We start from the raw sequence: 21,638 nt of genomic DNA, 5'->3' as shown, positions 1-21,638 counted from the left end.
GAAGATATGGGGTTCTTTCATTGCTGGTGTCAAAAGTGGCCTCTCCGCCCTCACAAGGCTCTACTTTTTTTATAGCTCTCTGGATAGTCTGTTGTGAAGCCTCGAGATCTCTTGCATGGACCCTCATGTACTTGAGGGAATTGGCCTGGGCTGTTTTCTTTAACTCCTCCAGGTCAAGTTTGCCTTTTTGACAGAGTCCTTCTTCCTTTCCAACGTTTCAGACTTGCTGACAGTGTAGATAGTCGTCCCTAATGACAACCAACTACTTGGAGTGTGCGAAACAAAAAATCCTTGATCATAGTGTCGTTTTTTGTTTGCTTTGTTTAGTAACTAATTGCCCATGCTTTCATATATCAAAATATAAATTAATTTCAATCCCTCTACCTTGATAAATTATTCAATTAGAAAGTGTTCAGATTTCAATGAACCACCCAGGAGCGGCCATTAAGAATCAAGCTGGTTTCCTCTCAAACATTTTTCAAATTGTCAGGATAACCATATTTATTTTCGGTTTCTTTTTTTTAGCATACCGACAGATTATATTATTTACAACTATGCTCATTAGTCAGTATATCAAATCATCAAATTTGACTAGTGTACTAAATGTATGCATTGGAAGAGAAATGAGAGTTGGGGATTTATGATCACGGCGTTGAAGTGTATATATTTCAAAGATCCGTCTTCTTAAATAATACATTCAATAACACACATAAAAAAAATAGAACAATTTATTAAGCGTCTTGAATCGTTTAAATATGATTTGATTATATCTCCACCCAATAAAGAAGGAACTGCATCACTTGAACAAGAAATAAATATATCATAACAAATCAATGCAAAATTTGCATATTTTTCTACATACAATAATTTTTTTATTTTTTTAAATGCACTTTGCTAATGTAACTGTAAGCAATGATTCGCTTTTAGCTTCCTTTTTATCGAACAATAAAAATAAAACAGTTTTTTTTTTCAAATAGTACCCGAAACATCAATGTAACAATATCCGGATATTATTAGAAAAAGTGAGTTAATAATAATTATAATAAGTAGTGATGAAAATCCAGTGTAGAGTGGACATGTTAAAAAAAAGAAACCAAAAATCCACATGGTAACCCTGACAATTTGAAGAATGTTTTGGAGGAGAGAAAAAAGAATGCTCATGACGTTTCATTAGAGCAGTGACAACAAAGGAAGGAGAAAAAGATATAAAATATGACTTTTCCTAAAATTATTCCACTGTCGATCCCAATTCTACTCCAAGTCCAACTAGGACTTACAATTTTAACTCCCCAACAAATCCTCAAGGTTACACTCTGTCTTTTATGATCACACAAGAATGTTCAACTAGGTTTTGAATATAATTAAATTATTTAGAAAAAGATGTTCACTTCTGAAGAATTAAATAACAACGACAACAACTAAGGAAAATAAATTTCCTTTTTTATATTACCAATTAAAAATTAACGGGCCAGCTAAAAACACACCGGGTTTACATCATTATTAAGGGTGATAATTTTGGTAAGAATAGAAAAGCGTGCGAGGAGAAAAGAAGAATTACTTATGGCATCATTGATTAAATAATATACATCTTCTTCTATCAATCATGAACGTTATCATTCCCGCCTTTATTATTCAATATTAATATAATATGAGATGTTGATAGTCGATAGAGAACTGAATAAAATCCCCAAAATGACGTCGCCTTTTGTCTGGATTTATGAAAATGGAGGCCCAGGAATTTGGAAAATACTTACCGGATGAGAAACAGATGGTTTGTCGGATTTGTCGATATAAATGTGCCTTTAGTCCCCTGTCCAGAATTACACGCCACTCATTATCCTCATCTCATAACAAGAGTATGGATATTCATCTATAAAATCAATTTAACGATGAATACATCAAGTCAGACTTTAACTTTGATCTCACAACGATGCTTATTGCATGTAATATAACCTTATCCATTGCTAATCATCTACGTTCAAAAAATTTATGGAGAAATACAAGGGTAAACATATCCCTTCCCGAGGAACCATCATTAAATTAATGGAGGATGTTGGTACTGATGTCATTTATAGAAATACATATAAAAATGTTTTGAGTCATCCACACCAAATGATGATCAAGTTATCAGTAAAAAGTATTTACGAATATCGAAATGGAACTCTGAATTTTGTACTATCTCACAGTAAGTATTCAATTTTTTTTTTTAAATCTAACCATAAAATATGATTCTATTTTAGCTAAACATATCAAGAATTATGATACACAACTCAGTAAAGGGCAAAAACAACTGCTTAAATGGTCACAACAACGGGGGAAGTAGCTTTGGATGGTTTGCAACTAGTTTGTCTGAGACTACTTACTTCGCTTTAAGACTTGAGTATGATAATTAGGTTTTCCAATATTACATAGTCAATAAATATTACTTTTTTATCACTAAAGGCTTAGCTATGGTTGATGGGCTCCAAGAAATGGTGTTCAGAAAACTCATAAAAGGCAAAAACAACTGTTTAAATGGTCACAACAACGAGGGTAGTTACATTGGGTGTTGCATTATAATTAACAATTGTGTATATCCATCATGATAATAGTATGTTGTTATATAAGCATACCTAAATAACGGGGAAAAATCTTTTTTGATGCTCTTAATAGGGAGTAATATCGCCGGACATTACTACATAATTAGCTTTTGCTCTAAATCTTTACAATGAATTTATTTATAACATTTTTTTATTAGTATATTTATTGTCTAATTTTATGATTTTGACATTTACTTTATTATTAATAATTAGTTAGATCTCATCGGTAGAGATATATCTATCCTGTGCCCAATTGTATATAGCAACTTCCACATGAAGAAGAGGGGGTTATCTTTTTGATTAAACTCCACGTCTCGCTTGTGTATTGTAACCTAAAGTTATGACATATTTAACTGAATTCCGATGTTAAAACAAGAAAATATTATTTGGATCAATCTATTATTTCAATATTCTGTATTTATAATTTATTATTATTAATAGTTATATGATTTTAATTGTTTAATTTTGTATATTTAACTTAAATTTTTAATGGTTTATTTTTTAGTATGTAGATTATATTTAAATAAAGCCTTCTTTTTTAAACTTTGAGCTTCAAATATATTTCAAATACTCTACTTTGTCGTTTCATTAGCTATTATTCTGAGAATAAGGTTCATAATGAATTACAATTTCATGGAGTGTGACGTTTTCAAATCTACTGTAACGGATAAAAAACGTCGAAGTCAATTATACGTAGTATATCTTCATTAAACATTTTGCTAATAAATACATTCGTTATACCCTCAAAAATCATAATAAAGCAGGCAGATGATAATCACATCAGTATTTTAAACAATGATACCATATGTATTTTTTCCCCCCTCCTCCTTGCACGCGTTTTTCTCTACAATATTATCAACTATAATCATTATACATCATGTATACTACAACAAAAAAGGAAATTTATTCTTCATATTACCATTTCCAAAAAAAATCGGGCTAGCTTAAAATTACACATCATTCATAATAATTCTTTATTTATTTATTGACTATTTATTACCAGTACCTAGTATTGTGTAGGTCCATATTCAGTAGATCTAGTCCAGTCTTAGAACCGGTACTATTGATCCTTAAGACAGTTGGAATTTTTCATAGAAATATCGATGGATGATTAAGCCAAATAAAATATATGCAATTTGTATTAAGATTATTGTACATATCTTGCAAAACTATAATATTTTTCATTGTACTACGAATCTTTCTTTCCAACGTTTCAGACTTGCTGAAGGCGTACATAATGGTTCTGGATACGCCCAACAACTTGGAGTGCGGGAATGGAAATTCGTCAATTACGTTCAAGCGTCATTTTCTCGACTTGTACGTAAGCTAAGGAGCTCAGGTTTGCTTTATTATTTATGCATTTTGAATTAACTTCAATCACTCAACTTTAATTAACTATTGAGTTAGTAAGTGTTCAGATTTTTTATGGACCACCCGGTATTATGTAGGTATAGGCAAAGTTCATCCTTTATAGAGTAATTGCAAGAGAGAAACTGATATAAAGTAATACCGTTTTAATTACAATTTATTAAAAACCTTGGAAGTCTCATTATACGGAGTCATAAATCATCCCTCTGCGATGAACATAAATATTGCCCCATTTTCCTTATTGTATGTCTCTGTGGTAGACATTTCAACAAACCCCCTCAAGTCAAATATATGTATAATACACACTAATATTTTTTCAGTGTATATTATCGTATATGAAAACAGATGAAGTTTAATTTAATTCTGCAACATTAATTAATATACTTAATTTAAAATTGATTTATGATTTACGAACGAAAAACAGCCTTGCCAATCTTAATTTATATTTAATTCAATAATAATCAAATATACGAATCATAATTATTTTTATCTATTTTTGAATTTTCAAAAATGAATATTTTACAATATATAGGATGTAACAACGAAATCCAGGGCTTTTGATTTATCTGTTTTAAATTAACATAAATTCAAATTTTTGAAGATTATTTAAAAAAAAAACAACTGAGGAGAATTGAGAATATTTGTCTCCCAATATAGCTTCCAGTGCTCTCATTAACGGCCTCGATTAGGGTCCTGTAACTTGGCCCTCGAAACTAGATCCCAATCTAAATTCTTGCATTCCAAGATGCTGGAATCGATCAGGAACTTCTTCGTTTCAAGTCAAGGACCTTCTCTGAATACTTTTGACTTAATGCTGCTCTTAACAAAATAATTCATCGAATTCAGGTCGAGGGGGCAAGGAAGGAGGTTCTCCTAAAACAAATTCTGTGGACCTTGGTCTCCACCGGGGCTTTCTCAACTCTGCAAACATTCTCCAGTCAATCCATGTCATATTTGAGACCTCAACATTGCTGATATCCAGACCCTTGTTCATTAAAAAATCATAATATCGTCCCTGTGTTTTGCCTCTGGAAATGTAATAGGTTTAAAATCTTTTGCTGTTGATGGAAGGACGGGGGGAGCTACGAGGCCAAATATCCTTGGCCCCACAGTCGTAGCGGTACTCCTGGAGCCAGTCCAGAGTAATTGGTCTCCACAATTACTTCCTTAACTATGCTACCCTTGGCTACTATAAGTGTACAAGTTTTGGCACCCATCCAAAGGTTAAATAAAAATTGAGAAATATTCGTCGAAGAAATCAAAAGTAATTCATAGTTATTTTTAAGAATAAATTTTTTAGCTTGCTTTTGTATTGATGTGTAATAGGGAAGAAGGCAGGTGCAACATGCCCTTTTTCTAGAGTATCAAATTGTAGATTACAATTGTACAAAATAATCCAGATTATTGTGGCAAAAAAAAACAATAATTGAGATATGTAAATAAAAATGTTTAGTTAAAGAACATTGTACCAAATGAGTTTGCCCGAACCTTCTTGGGGCCTGCCATTTATTTCTAATGTAAAATATTTCCTTTACAACTAATCTATGACGTCATTTTCGATTTGATACCCCCCTTCCCCCTCCAAATGAAGAAATTTTTGTATATAAATATAAAAATAATCCTTCAGACCCTGTGTTATATTTGACTTCATCAATTAGTTATTACATTTGGATGTTTTAAATATATTTAGCTCTCATGAGTATATATTGGAATACCTTTAATTTATTGATTTGCATATTTTGTCCTACAAAGCAGGCCCAAAAGCCGGTATTTTGTAGCCCAAATTACCCAAACCCAGATATTTTCTAGCCAGATTCGCCTCTACCTAAAAATCATAATGCTCTCCAGTGGCGTCCAGATGATTTTTTTTAAATTGAAGAAAAAAATCAAAAATTTAATTTTTTTGAAAAAATTTAAAAAATTAATTTCAAGTATACACTTTTTGGAAATTTTTAGCTATCCAGAGAAAAGTAAATTTTATGAAAAACAAATTCAAAAAAAAAAATTATAAATATTAAAATTTCATGTATTAAATTTTTCGAAAAAAAAATTCAAAAATCCATGGCTATTCACAAAAAATTAAAGTTTTTGTAAAATAATTTCAAAAAATATATTGCTATTTTCAACAAATTAAATTTTTGGAAAAAATAATATTTATCGAATTAGTAATTTTTTTTCATTAAAAGCAAAAATTTCTTCATTTTCAGGGAGGGCTCATCCCCCAGCCCACACCCGTGGTCGCCTTTACTCTCGGAACGGTATATGATTTTCAGACTGAAACCCATCACTACTACAGAGTATGCCTGGAATAGATTCATAACATCATTTGATTTATCGGTATATATATGTGCGAGTCATATAAATCTCCTTATTTCATTTCCATTTGAATGGATGGAGTCTCTGAATGTTTGAATTCATTTCACTCCTAATTTATCATATATTTTGCATTTATTAAAAATAAAATCAACAAACAAACAACTCTTGTCTGATAATATTTCCTATGCGTACTTATATGCTATTAGGGATGGATTTCTGTCTGAAAATATCGAAAGATATAAAAATCAACGTGATCACTTGTTTTTGAGACTTGGTCCAGCACCAATTGTTTTCGGTCTCACTTTGCAGACCGATTTTGATTCAGTCTCACTTTATCGACTGATTCGGTCTCATATATTATGAGAAACCTTTTTTTTTTCTACTGCCGTTCATTTTTTGGAAAAAATATCAAAAGTAAACGATAAGTTCTTGAACAAATACTGTATCCATAATGAGACGGGGGGATCAAAATTAATCCAAGCTATGTCTGTTTAAACTTTGTATAACGTCATTGTATTTGAAAAAAAAACAACATATGATGTCATGTTAGAAACAATTTATCTGTAAAATCGGTCTAGACCGTTTTTTTGAGACCAAACTAGACTGTTTTTTTTTATAAACAGTATGAATTTAATCTGGTGCTCAATTAGTCAAAATACAAAAACAGTAAAAGTATCAAACTACATCGAAAAATATTAAGACCATACAAATTTTCCAAGAATAATAAAACGACACATAAAAAAAAAAAAGAAACAAAATAATTAAAAACCCTAGTTCATTAAAATTTTTCAATAATTTCTTCCAATTTTCAAAATACATGCACCAATATCCATTTTCTTTGCCTTAAATTGCATACACACCATACTGTAATTTGACGATTACTGCATACAGTTTTACGTCACTTTTTGATACTGGAACAAAAAATAATCCTATTGCTTTATTGGCCTTCCAAAAATCACTTTTAGTTCTTCTGTCAATGTTTCATATATTGGCTGCAGTGTTTTACATTCAAATAGACTGTGAGATGTTGTTTCTTGCTTTATCCCTACAAAAGTAGCAAAGTTTGTCGTTGCTTAAAAAACTGCCACTTCCAGTGTTCCAGTAATCACACAATGTAAGAAAACCATTTTTCAGAAGGAGTCAGCAATGGGTTCTGAAAACTATTACAGGCTTGTCTTTCAGTTAATTGTGTGTTGCTCCTCTTTAAAACATTTTTAATCAGTGGTAGTGAGGATTCACACCACATTTTTCTTATTGATGCAACTTTTATCTTAGCGAGCTGCTGACTTAAATAAACCTCCTTAGAAAAATCATAAGTATGCCCATGTCGAATCTTCTGCATTTTAGAAATTTTTTTATGCGTCATCTTAGCTAAAAGATTATCCTTATAATTAAGAAGATCATCCAAGAAAAAGAGAAGATAAGTGGGAATTTCTATCAAGGCCCCTTTGAATGGAGCGTACCCACCCATGGCCAGTTGAAGAGTAGTATAAAAAGTATCGTTTACTGTGCTAAGGAGGGAGCATCAATATTTGAGTTGACATAAATTACTCATTGTTGAACGTACACCATAGTTGGAATATGGGAGATTAAAACAATCAGACGATACTGTAGATTTCCAAAAGTATTCTCTTCGTAAACATTTCAAAATGATTCTTTTTATAGATATATATCATTATCTGTAATAATAATTACCTCAATACGAGGCCTAAATCCCTTGAAGACATTGACTATGTAGTCAGACTCGACCTTAGTCTACTCCTTCTATATGGAAGTATCTACAGACAGAACACTCCTTTGACGATTAGCACACGCCCTCTCCTCCAGATGCGCCTATATAGATTAGTATCAGGGGTTCAGTATGAAGAAGAGGGCGGGTACACGTTCCTAAAAGTCCAGAAATTTGTATTGCAGGAATACCTGGGTCTTAGTGGTGTGATGAGACGGAGACCCGTTTTGAATGAAAACAAAGTTATTCCAAAATTTTATCTGGCCCAAAACAGCAGTTTCTTGCCCAGAAGTTCGACCTAAGCATCTGCGTTAAGTCTTTCTATTCTCTCTACAAAAATGGGAGAGCGGACTGCACAACAATCAAGACCATAGTTCCGCCTGGATTTTTAGTTCTGGGACAGTTCTTACTGAAGCTGAGATATAGACAGTTGTGATGCAGCGGCTGTTCTCGCAGTGGCATCAACGGTGAACATTTTTCATAACAAAAGAGACAATCTATCATTCAACACTTGTTAATAATTGTTCACAGTTAAAAAATGATTTTATTCTAATTCGTTCAATCGACTTTTAGAATACAGACAAGAAAAAAAGAAGCAGAAACATGACAGCTGACGACAAAATACATGGTAAATTTTTGTATTACCAAGATAACACTCCGTATATGAAGTTAAATGTCTTGCATTAAACCCTATTTGTGCAACTCCTAAATCAGGAGTGTAAATAAATATCGGTCTATTTATAGAGTCTGAGAAAATCGATCCACGATTATATGATTGATGTGTTTAAAATTGTGAAGATCGACCTACAATTAAGTCATATTGCAATTAAATCACATACATACAAGTCTTTAGGAGGATTAGGAACGAAAAACAAACAAACAGGGTCTTTTGTGAGTCTTATCACGCTTACACAAAAATATACCTAGTATTTTGTTTTCAGCTGTCGATAGGTTTCCCCTTTTCTCCTAATCAGTGTTATTAAGATTTGATTCAGTGAATTTGAATTTGCTCTTTTTAAGCCTTGGAAACAACTCACACTAATTCCATAGTCGGAAAGAATTGTCTAACCACCAACTGATGTTGAGCCTTTTTCACTTTCTTGTATGCGAAAAGGTTGCGTGATACAATAAAGGAAACAACGTGATATATTGAGAGGGAATTATTCAATCCACTATTTGAAAACGGCTAGATTTTGGCCGGAGCGACGTAACCCAATAAACAACGCACTCAGGAGACATTCTTCTCTTGAACTCAATGTTCGTTGGTTTGATACTCGGTCGCTCCTATGGAAGGAAATATGTATACAGGATGTATAATCTGTAAATCCGCTGTGTTTTTTAGCTGGCCCATTAATTTGTACTTGGTAATATAGAGAAGGAATTTTGTTTTCCTTAGTTTTTGTCGTTATAATTTAATTCCTCAGAAGTAAACACCTTTTTCTAAATAATTTAATTATATTCAAAACCTAGTTGAACATTCTTGTGTGCTCATAAAAGAAGGAATGTAACACTGAGGATTTGTTGGGGAGTTAAAATTGTAAGTCTTCATTAGAATAGGAGGAGAATTGAGATCGACATCGGAGTAATTCAAGTTTATCTCCTTGTTTATATTCTTTTCTCCTTGCTCTTTTGTCAGAGATGAGTGTAGCTTATCTATTGAAACGTCATGCGCATTATTCTTTCTCGGCTCCAAAACATTCTTCAAATTGTCAGGGTTACCATGTGGATTTTTGGTTTCTTTTGTAGCGTGCCCATTCTACACTAGATTTGCATAATTGATGTGTATATGGACTTCAAAGAACACTCCTTAGTCAGATGGAGTAAATTAAATATATAATGAGGGGATATGTATAAAGATTAAACTAAGTATAGGGATTAGAAAATGAAAAACGGTTAATGCGTGCGCTTGACCTTCTTTTTTATTCATTATTTAATCAGTCGTGTGTGTGTTCACATCTCCCTCGGAAAGAAGAATTCTCGCCTATCTCTGCAGTAAATTGATTTAAAAATGTATAATAAAGCATGATAAAATATATTTATATATAATAATAATATTTTCCCTACATTAATGATATTTTAAATGTGAAAGGTTTTCCTCTTTATAGCAATAATTTAATTTCTACTCCTGAAAAGGTAAAACAAACAGCTGATATTAACAAGGGACTTTATTCAGGTGTACAATATGTCTCGCTCTCACCTTCTCTTTGCACCTTTACAAAAAACCATCTAATATTAATTCTAACATGTTTACATATACTTAATCAGGTCAACTTCATTTGACTTCTTCTTAACAGAACATCAAAAATAAAATCGGTGTTCGCTCTGAGATATTTTTTTTGGTGCGATGTAACAACCGTCGGAATGTGTTTATAAAAAATCACTTCAATCCAACCCGGAAAAAAATAGAGCTTGAACCGAGTCTCAACCCTAATACTTACATACATTCAATCTATAGTCTATATCAATTATTTACTGAATACTCTATTGAAAATGACTGCCCACACCTTTTGGAGCAATATCATCCCGTATTAAAACAGTAACCATGAATTCGATCTCATTTTCAACAAGGTGATTATGAGCCTGCATTATATGTGCCATAGTCTTCTTTTTTGGAGTAGAGTATGCACACATTTTGTGCATCGACTCTTTATTTGTTTGATTCCTCTTTCATTCACCCAATATTTTCCTCTCATTTAGACATTTCTAATTCTATATGTTGTTTAAAAAATTAATAAATTGTATTTATCATATTTGGAGGTGTAGTAAAAAAACACCCAAACAAACTTGTATTAATTAGGATTGTAGATCTTAAGCATCTTTTGCCGTGTAATTTTTGTTATTGTTGGCAATCTTCATAGTGTTTTCTGTCGCAAAGTACTTTTGCCTTAAAGTTATTTTACCGAGAAAGGATATTTCGCATTAATATTAGGTTAAGTAAAAAGCCCTGAGCGTTTTCCCTTGATGTTGTCTTGTGTGAGTTATATGTCACTATTAATACATTGCATGAAAAAAAGATTAAAGTATGCTTAAATGTTAAGCTTACACTTTAAAAAAGTTCATTTATAGTTTTGTGTTTGTGTATTACAGCGTTCCAATATGGAAGTAAAAAAGAGAAAATTCGATGCATTCTTCAGGATAACTACGACCAAGGTTAAAAGGCGGAGCCGTCCCCCTAACAAAGTTGTGCTGTTTACTGATCAAATACAGTATGAACGCAATAGCAAAGCAGTGGCTCCAACAATTCCGTTCTGGTAATATGGACGTCGAAAATGTCGATAAAATAATGGAAACCGTCGAGAACACTTATTTGATTGTCCAGGAACTGAAAATTAGCCAGACACCCGTTTGGAACCATCTAAACGAGATAATCCTAAATATCTTAATTTTATTTGTCGAAATAAAGCGAAAAAACACTCAAAACTTGTTACTTCATTTATTATTTGAATAATTATAATTGATGTTCCTTTTAATTTTTTAATCAAAATATGAATAAAATTTTTCCTTATTCCTTATGAATATATTTAATTTTAAAATTCAACAATATATAATTGATTAATTAGCAATAAAATTTCAACAAAATGAGTACTATAATAGATGTGAGTCTGGGCTCTCTTATTCATTAATGAAGTCGCCCTTTGCAGGAAATGGTTGCTTCCAGGCGGCAATGAAAGTCTTGCATCCCGCTGTAGATGTAGTAATCTCTTATGGTGTCCCAGTGCTGACTCATAGTAATTTTGCGGCCTCTGTGTCTGATGACGAACACTACGTATCTTCTCCTCGAAATCCACCAAGAAAATGTAGTCGAGGGGGTTTGAATCAGAGCTGTAGCGGACCAGAAATTGCAAAAAAGAACTCAAAAGAGGTTTGCAACGGAGGGAATGTGTTTTTTTTTCATTGAAGGTATCTTATGGGGCCTCTACGACCTCACAAGGCTCTTTCCACCCACTTTTTGAATAGTTCTCCGGAGAGTCGGGTGTGGAAACCCAATATCTCTTGCATGGACTTGAGGGGATTGGCGCGGGCTTTTTTTTTAAGTTCATCCGCATCGAGTTTGACCTTTTTGATAGAACATTTCGTCTGTTCCAACGTTTCGTACTTGCTGACGGCATCAACGACGGTCCTGCTTGGAGTGCATGAATGGGAATTTGTACATCACTTTCAAATGTCATTTTCTCGACTTGTACGTAGGCTAGAGAGCTCAAGTTTGTTTTGTTTTGTAACTAAGTGTGTATGTTTGAATAAATCGGAATATATATTTAATTTGAATCACTCAACCATCACTAATTATTGAATGATAAGTGTTCACATTTCAATGGACCACCTGGTAGTACTGACGGTCTGAAGGACTGACGGTATTAAGAAGTGGCTCCAAGTACTGAAAGGACCAGTCCCAAGACTGGATCAAATCAATAAGGATTGACACAAGACTAACTTCTGCAACAATTTGCGACGCACTCAAAGGGTTAATTAGAATAATTTGTAGATAGATTCGTCCAAGAATACAAATGCAAACCACATTCAATTTTGATAAGTATCGTTCTAGCTTACTTTGGTGTTGACGAGTCCCATACCTCACACTCAATCTAGATTTTTTACCACATCTTTCGGTTAAATGACTGCTAAAGTTCATAATACTTTGAATAAATCCGTTCTTTTGTCAAACCTCCAAGTAAGTTGTAATGAATAATAATTTCCTTCGATATTATGTAGGTGTAATTTATCTAATTGTATGCTTTTAATAATAATGGCGCCCTATCAGTTTCTTCATCACTATGACTAATATAATGCAATATGGCTACTGGCTATTATCAATATTTGAATCAACAACGTTTTCAAATAATACCAAGTGTTGCATAATTATTTGTCATTAAATTTTTAAAATGCTCCTGCCCCGAGATTTTCATAGTTAAAAATAAAAATATGAAATTTTAAAATAAATAGAGAAAATTTGGACTCTAGTGATGCTATACAACAGTTTTTGATGATTATTTTATTATATTTTTCGACGGAAAATTCGTTTTAAAAAATCCCTTCATTAAGTTCTCTTTTTGTAGGTAAATTATGGTTTTAGGAAAATTGACATTAATATAATTTTCATTGGGGAAAATTGCACTGGAGAAAATATCTCATGTGAAAAATTGTGATTGGGAAACTTTCCAGTCATTTACTAACAAAATCAGAATATCTCGGCCCAAAACACAGGTTTTGTGGAATGGTAGAGCCACCAAGCATGTAGAAAACCACAATTGTAAATTCAAAAAGCAATGAAACCCCCTTAGAATACTACAAAATGAACCTCAAGCCCATGGGTCATTTAAGACTACGACAAGTAAACCATGTAGGTTAAAAACAACACCGATGTGGCTTCAAAGAACATATATACCATGTTCAGAACCTCCTAAATATATCTTGAGCCCATGGGTTGATAAAAGACACAAGACAGGTTAAAAACCTTGAGTTCGGGGTTTATTTTGAAGTATCTAAATATTTTTTTTTGAAGTTTTGATTTGGTTTTTAACCTGCTTGGTATTTTTGCCGTAGCGTTAATCAACCCATGGCCCGTAGTTTATTTTGAATTATTTGAAGGTGTCCTAAATTATTTGTGAAATGATGGTGGTTGTTTTGGAACTGCATGGTGTCCCTGTCGTAGTCTTAAACGACTTCAATTTCGTCTTGGTCCAGTTCAGTCCTGCATATCAGTCCTAAAACTTATAAATTTTGGTCCTTGATGACATCACTCGACTTTATTATTCTTTTGTTAATTATTTCTAGTAATGACAGTCTGAAGGAATAAGAAATTGAAGGTTGTACGTATTTGTGGGTGTAAGGTCTTTCGCCACCACCAGGAGGCCCTCATTACTACTAAGGGTGGCTACATAAATGATTAAGAGAGCTCATACACAGGTTGAAATTCTATTGTTCATTAATAAATTATATCTTGTTGATGTTTAAAATTCAAAATGTTGAGATTGTAATGAAATAAGATTTTAAATAACAAAATTGATATCCATTAATATTAAAATTATTTTTAGAAACATAATTCATAGAAGCAATGCTTTGACCTTCATTTCATAGTCACATCACCCTTTAAGTATCTCTTTCTAAATATTCAAATATGGTTCGTTAACTGATCGCATTATGTAGTATTGTATGAATGTCTGTGTGATAAATAGCCATTATTAATACTATTGTGATCATATTCCACACACCCCTAAAAAATTTATCAGAGGGTGTTTATTCCAGGGATTTATGAAGACGTTGATCCTAAATAGATTTTTTCTTCATTATGGAAACTAAGGCTTCCTAATAATCACTTTTTATCCTTTTATTTGAATAAAATATGTACACAAAGACGGTTTGTTTTTCACCTTTTTCGAATTTCGATTACGGTACCTGTGGAAAAGTTGTCTTATGGTATGAGAATTACCAATGCATCCTCAATCTCATCTTTAGGTTACATTTCTCGATCAAATTATGAAAAAAGGCAAAAACTCTTTACTTAACAAATATAGATACTAAGACGACGTTTTCGAGGATTTTGTACAAAATAATTAGGATTTACATTTTTTTAACCTATAAAAAGTGTTAAAAAAAGTTTTCTTCTAAAATTTTTCTATAGGACAAAAGGAGTTAAGAAAATGGATGATCCCCGTATAGTGCGCACACTTTTCATACATTTTCAGAAAGGAAAGATCAAAATTATTTGATGATATTCTCACTTTTTGTTTAATAGGGTAGCTTCAGAATAAAAACCTTATTGATATTGTTTATAGGTCAGAATAATGTCTATCATAATTAATTTATGTAAAATAAGGACTCTTGCTGTAATCTAATCTTTATTGACGAAATAATTAACTTAAATGTATCCTTTCAATCTTTGAACTGGATGAACAACCTAAAGATGACATCAAAGAGCAATAAAAAGTTTTGATATGTTATTTTCATTACAAATCACAACTTTTCCAAACCAGTTGTGATGAAAATTCGAAAAAAGTTGAAATACAATCCACCCTAATGTACAATGTAATGTATTCATGAACAAAAATGAGTTAATGTAACAATTATGAGTTATTTGCTCAAAGAGTTTCACGCAATAATTTGCTATACTTTCTCTACGCATATATCAGATAGGATGACAAACCACCCTCCTAGTACATCCTGTCTGGAGCGTCCAGGGACTATCTAATAAATCAACTAGCAATAGAACTAAATATTGTTCGGATAAATTAGGCGTCGGCTAAAAGACAAATTTTGTTTTGACTAATATATAGGAGATAACACCCTCAGAAATCCTGAGATTTGCTCTTCCTTTTCACGGCCACAATCCCACTTAATTACTTAAAACTTCTTTCAAATCATATGTCTTCTAATATCAATGATACTTTGGAGGGAAAAAATTAATAATAGTACTTTAGACTATAGAGTGCTCACAAACAAAACAAATACTCCTTGTATGCTACATAAAAAACCCTTGCGAGAGTTACTTCATTTTTATATTTTATTCCAATCTTAAAATATACTGAAAATTCATATGAAATTAGAAAAAGAAAAACGGTTTTAGCGTATGTTTTTTCTCCCATTCTTTAATAGTTCGTTGTTGTGTTAACTTCTCTTTCTGAAGTATTCATTATCGCCTATTTTGGGTGTAAATTGTATTAAAATTCTTTTTAAAATAAATATAATCCTATATTAATTTAAATATAATTAAAATATTTGCCTTCTACTAATGCTTTTTTAATTGTAGAAAGTTATCCTTTGGAGGTAAGGCTGTGTGATACAATAAAGGTAACGACGTGCTGTTCTAATAATAACTAAAGAGTTCCTTTAGCGGTTAAAAATGTGTCTGCCGCCAAGACATTTTTCAGATATTGATCGCGAGGGTTTTTGCCTCACTACTTGGCTTAAAGCTTTTTTGCACACTTAAGTTTAACACTCTCTTCTGAAATTAAACAATAATGACAACAGCTTTCAAAAATAAAATTCTTATAGCTGCGATTCTAGTGTTCAAGATCGTCAAAAAGTAGATACGTTTATCTCATTTTGGGGCGTTAGGTTAATAGAGTTGACGTTTTTGTAATAGAATAACTAAATATAGAGATTAGAAAAGGGAAAAATGTTATTAGTAAGATTATTCCAAATTGAGGGTGTTTGTTAATTTTGTCATAAACTATTTTGCCTCAGGGGATTTCGCCTTAATATATAAATAAATACGTCGTTATTGTTTATTTTTGATTAAAGTTCCAATTTACATCAATTTTAACCTATACATCTTATTTATTGAAATATAACATGACTTGAGGCTAAATATTTTAAGGCAAAATCACCAGGCACACTCATTTTTGAGTAATCATACGAATAACCATTTTTTTATTTCCTAATCTCTAAACTTAGTTATTCTATTCCAGAATAAAATGTCAACCACCACATCAAAGAAAGAACGCATTCCAAAAGACAATTTGATTCTTCCTTGACGTCAATTAAACATCATGGATGACAAATATGTACATACATATTTGTTGGATCTGATAGGTACTATTATTAATATCCCCTCGTTTTGTTTTTGTACCCCGATCATGGTTTCATCCTTTCTTCCTCTCATTTCGTATTCTATAACCATTTATTAGTAAATCAGAAAACACTCATTTCATCCATTTTTGAAAAAGATATCATCTGCAGTATCATGGATGTTGATAAGGATCTTGCCTCATTATATTCTTCCTCTCAAGGATTAAAAATGTTTTCTTTGTATGTACGTCCCTACAATTAGGGTTGAGACTTAGTCCAAGACCGAGTTTGTCTTTTGTCTGGTCTTAAGTGACCGATTCGTACGATTATTTTGATCCAAGGCGCAATCACAGACTGTAGAATGAAATTTAATCGCGTTTAAATTGTGGACCCTTGGTTCCCAGTCTCAATCTATGGATTTTCTCCACCAATCTCATTTATGTATCGTATGACTTCATATGACGTAATTGTAGGTCAATATTCACAATTTTTAAACATAATAGAAATAATCAACAGTAGAATCCGTTCAGACCAAATTTTAAATGAGAACGATCCAGACTAAACTTCTTATAAAAAACCGAATTAGCTTGTTCGGTCCACTAAAAATCATAACAATCTCAGACCAGTCTAAAATTTATATACCAAAACTTAACACTATTAATTTATTTTGTGTGACATCTTCATTTCCATTTTTCATCAGATTTACATTTTGCGTGGGAGTCAAAGTGAAGTTATTTGTTTTATTTATTCTCAAAAAACACAAAATATCCATAAAATAAGTAAGTAGGGTAGACAGGAGAGGATTCTGTCACTTTTGGCTCAATCATTCGGAGATGGGAGCCATTCACTTGGTTGTTAATTCAGAGTGGGTACTCAAAACTTGCAGTTACATGTAATACCGTGTCTATCCCTGTTATTTTTAAATATGAGGGTTCATTACACAACAAAACGACAGCTGAAATAAAAATAAACAACTTTTATTTTTATCCCATGCTTCATTGTGCAAAATGTTGGAGCTGCAACAAAAAAGGCAAAGGATTTGCGATCAGTGCCGAAAAGGCTGCAGAGAATGTTGGCATTTGCATCCAGACTACTTATAATATCAAGAAGTGCATTACAGTCCCATATATCCATGAAAAACTACAACAACTTCTACATCAACAATATGGCTGACTTCTGACCTGCCTACATGTGTCTGGCCTCCAGCCCTTACTTCACCCCCTGGACTTTGCAGTTTGTTGTGTCTTACTAAATAACCTCTAATTCTAATTTTGATTCGCTCAGAATTGCCATCATAACAGCTTGGTAGACACGGTCTTCATCGTCAAGAGCAACCAAACTGTTCGCCGGCGGGACTTCACAAAGGACATGGGACAAAAGTATATAAAAATAAACCAAGGATGAGCCTTTTTTAAAAATAGCAGATATTGTATCGGTCCTTCTTTATTCGTTCCATTGCAGTCTTAGGCCTAATCTTATCAGTCATTTGGACCAGTCCTTAAGACAGACTTTTGGTCCTGTCAGACGTACTAGAACTGATTAAAAATAAAAGAAAACAAGATGAGTGAAGTCATCAAGGACCTACCATACTAAGTTTTTAGGACTGAATTCTAACATATCGAGAGTGAAATGGACAGTTCCCTGTGACATTTCTAGTCAGGATCCGGGAATCTCGGGGATACATTGAAATGATTCCAAAAGCCACTTCGGGTTGTAATTACAGATAGTCGATTCGACAAGTAGACCTTAACAGTAAACGTACGTTCCTCACAAATCTGTCTATATTTCCCAAAAAAATAAATTTACAATAGATCTTATTTTATAGATTTGAATAATGTGTTGAGTAGGTAAAATGGTCACAGTCTCCCCTACATAACCAATTTTTTTCCAAGATTCCTTCGTGGTTGTGAGTGTCTTACAGCCTTACAAATTTACATTAAATATTTGAACAATTTTTATTATTGATTCCTCGCTTTCCAACAAATTATTGAAAAAATATCTTCTAATATAAGTAAACAGACAACGGATCATGGAGATATTTATCCTTATTTGGAGGAGTGAAAGAAGGTAGATGATGATATGTCAGGATTTATGTATTTTAAAATCCTCCATTTCATCTTGTGAATCACGAAGATGCATCAAGTCATACACACGTTACATCACACCTTATTTTGAGTGTGTTATTAACTCAATTTGCTAGATGCATGTTTGTATGACATTGAATTTAATCAATGCTTAACAGCATTTACTTATTTGTTAATAATGTAACTATGTACATTTCAAGCAGGACCTCATTTTTAAGTGGGGTAATACATCATCATTCATAAGTGAGTGATACGTCACATAAATAGTATTATTTTCTACATATAAACTGCCGTTACCTCATTTACAAAAAAAAATATAGAGGTATGGGTTGCAACCAGAGTGGACTGTTAATTAATGTTAATTTTCTCATTAATATAGAAAGGTTAATAAAGATAATAGTTGACATTTTGGTTCAGGAGTCCTTTGAGTATAAACAAATTATAATAAAGATTTCGCCATCTCGTCATCATGAGTGAGCAAGGAGCCAAAAGGCAGCACATCTAAGATCTTTTAGATGTTGACATTGAGGTGACAAGGATTCTGGACTTGTCAAAGTGCTCCAGGAGCGTGGTTTTTAAAGTACCCAAGATGAAGAATAATGCAGGATACCTCTTCAGGAGAGCCGTAAGTGGAGGACGGGGATATTGTCCAGCTAGGAGAAGAAGATCAAGGAGAGCTCCACCTAATCGATAAATCGTCTCGTAAATACTTCTCTGTGGCTACTAGACTATTATTTTTAAGTAGGTTAGTAAATCATCATTCATACATAGAATCCATTCACAGCACAACTTGATCCGATCTCCCATCTCAGTTTCACTCATAACTAGTTAGCTAGGAGGGTACATTTACATATAATCCTGTTCTGTTTGTTTTATTAACCGAGTGCCTAAATATGGTCATTCGTTCACTTCCCACCTTCTTTAAACAGTGAGTAATAAAAACACTCTCTGAACATTTAAATATATAACAATATATAAATGAAACTTTGTTGAATTATTTATAATTTAATAGAAAGAACTAACTCCCTTTAAAAAAAAGGGGGAAACCGAAAGAACTGATCTCACCCAAAATGCTACATTGAGTAAATTCTAAATATGTATGTATTTATTAGTGTTAAGACGCGGTCCGAGAATGAATCATTTTCCGGTTCAGTCTTCAGTGATTTTGGACAGTCTGCTGTGAAACACTGAGATCTCTTACATGACCCATAATGGACTTTAATGGATTGGCCGGAGCTGTTTTCTTTAAATACTCCGGATCTAGTTTGTCCTATTTGACAGAACCCTTCTCTTCTTCAATGTTTCAGACTTGCTGATGCTGTAAACGGTTGTCCTGACGTTATTTGACGTTAGTGTAGGTCAATGTTCACTATTTTGAAATACGTATTACGTCATCAACAATTCATTTATAGATTCGGTATAGACCGAATCTATAAATGAGACCGATCCAGATAGATTTTTTTGTTCGACGTCCTAGAGCCAATTTATAGTTTGGAGGGATCTAGACACTATTTGCCTTTGAGACCAGTCCAAACAGCGACTCCTTAAAGTACCCGAATTAGTTCGTTACCTTTATGGTATAACGCAACCTTATGCCATATTGAACTGAATTCCGATGTTAGAACAAGAAAATATTATTTAAATATTCTGTATATATAATTTATTGTTATTATTAGTTATATGATTCTAATTGTTTAATTTTGTATGTTTAACATAAATGTATGATGGTTTATTTTTTATTATATAGATTATATTTAATTAAAGCCTTCTTTTTTTAACTTGGAACTTCAAATATATTTCGAAATACTCTACTTTGTCTTTTCATTAGTTAATATTTTGAGAATATAGTTCATAATGAATCACAATTTCATGGAGTATGACGTTTTCAAATCTACTGTAACGGATAAAAAACGTCTAAGTCAATTACACGTAGTATATTTTCATTAAACATTTTGCTAATAAATATTTTCGTGATACCCTCAAAAATCCTAATAAAGCAGGCAGCTGATAATCATGTTAGTATTTTAAACAATGATACCATACGTCTTTCTCCCCCATTATCCCTTCCTTCTCCTTGCACGCATGGATATAGGATTATCAACTTTAACTATGAATAATTACCACCAATTATTGAGTAATTATTACAACCAACTGACTTTGGGCCTATGTACTCATTTCTTTTTGGATGAAACATCGACTGCAGACAACAACATACTCAGAATAGAATTAAAGATTGTCGTCGAAGTAATTCTTGCCTATGTTTTGTTTATTTCCTCCCCCCTTGTTTCAGCTGTTATAGATGATATAATAAAATGTCATGACAGCAAAGCAGCTCACCTCCAAAACATTCTTCAAATTGTCAGGGTTACCATATTAATTGCTGCTTATTTATAATTATAAGTCCTTGATGTACTCCGAGTAGAATTGTGGATCAACATTGGAGTAGCTCTTCTATGTCCTTGTTTATCTCGATTATACCCCTCTTAACAGCTGCTTCTAGCAGCTGATCTAATGATTCGTCATGCTAAACTCCAACCTATTCTTCAAATTGTACGGTTAACGTGTTGATTATCGGGGTTTTTTTAGCATGCTCAAGTCGCTACTACTTAGCGTCTCAGACTCTGTGTTATAGACCGGTCTAGGGCTTTCAGACCAACCCCAACACTAATATGAATATACGTAAATACTCATTTGCATGACAAATAAAGAAAGAAAACATTTCTTTTTGAATGCCGAACGTCTATTCGAGATGATATATATAATAATAACCATCATTTGATTATTATTTATTTCACTATTTTTGCTCATTGAATTTATGTGGAATTCATTTCTGTGTGTAGTTCAATGCATTAGCTAATACAAGGCGACCCTGGTGGTCAGTGTCTTTATTTGAATATTTTTAAGTACTATCATAATATTCAAATGATAAGTAAGGATCTCTCCTTCATTGTCTTTATTTGGTAGAATGTACATTATACTTATCATACTACGCACGAGTCTGTACTAGAGGTGGATTCGGTATAGGTCCAAGCCCGTAAGCCCTCCGTCCGAACCTAG

The 21,638-nt window shown here is 32.6% G+C and overlaps 1 protein-coding gene and 1 long non-coding RNA gene across 2 annotated transcripts in view; one reads left to right on the top strand and one right to left on the bottom strand.

Moving 5' to 3' along the window:
- The window catches only part of LOC121124798 (uncharacterized), a 93,375-nt gene that overhangs the window by 15,679 nt on the left and 56,058 nt on the right, over nt 1-21,638 (bottom strand). The window lies entirely within an intron of this gene.
- On the top strand, nt 1,503-3,154 carry LOC139906404 (uncharacterized). The gene is made up of 3 exons (XR_011781898.1): nt 1,503-2,185; nt 2,241-2,380; nt 2,443-3,154. It is a non-coding gene; the product is annotated as an uncharacterized lncRNA (long non-coding RNA).

Source organism: Lepeophtheirus salmonis, chromosome 9, assembly GCF_016086655.4.
Source record: "Lepeophtheirus salmonis chromosome 9, UVic_Lsal_1.4, whole genome shotgun sequence".
Taxonomy (NCBI): Eukaryota; Metazoa; Arthropoda; class Copepoda; order Siphonostomatoida; family Caligidae; genus Lepeophtheirus; species Lepeophtheirus salmonis.
The sequence above is the reverse complement of the archived record's forward strand: the minus strand, read 5'-3'. Positions and strand labels throughout refer to the sequence as shown.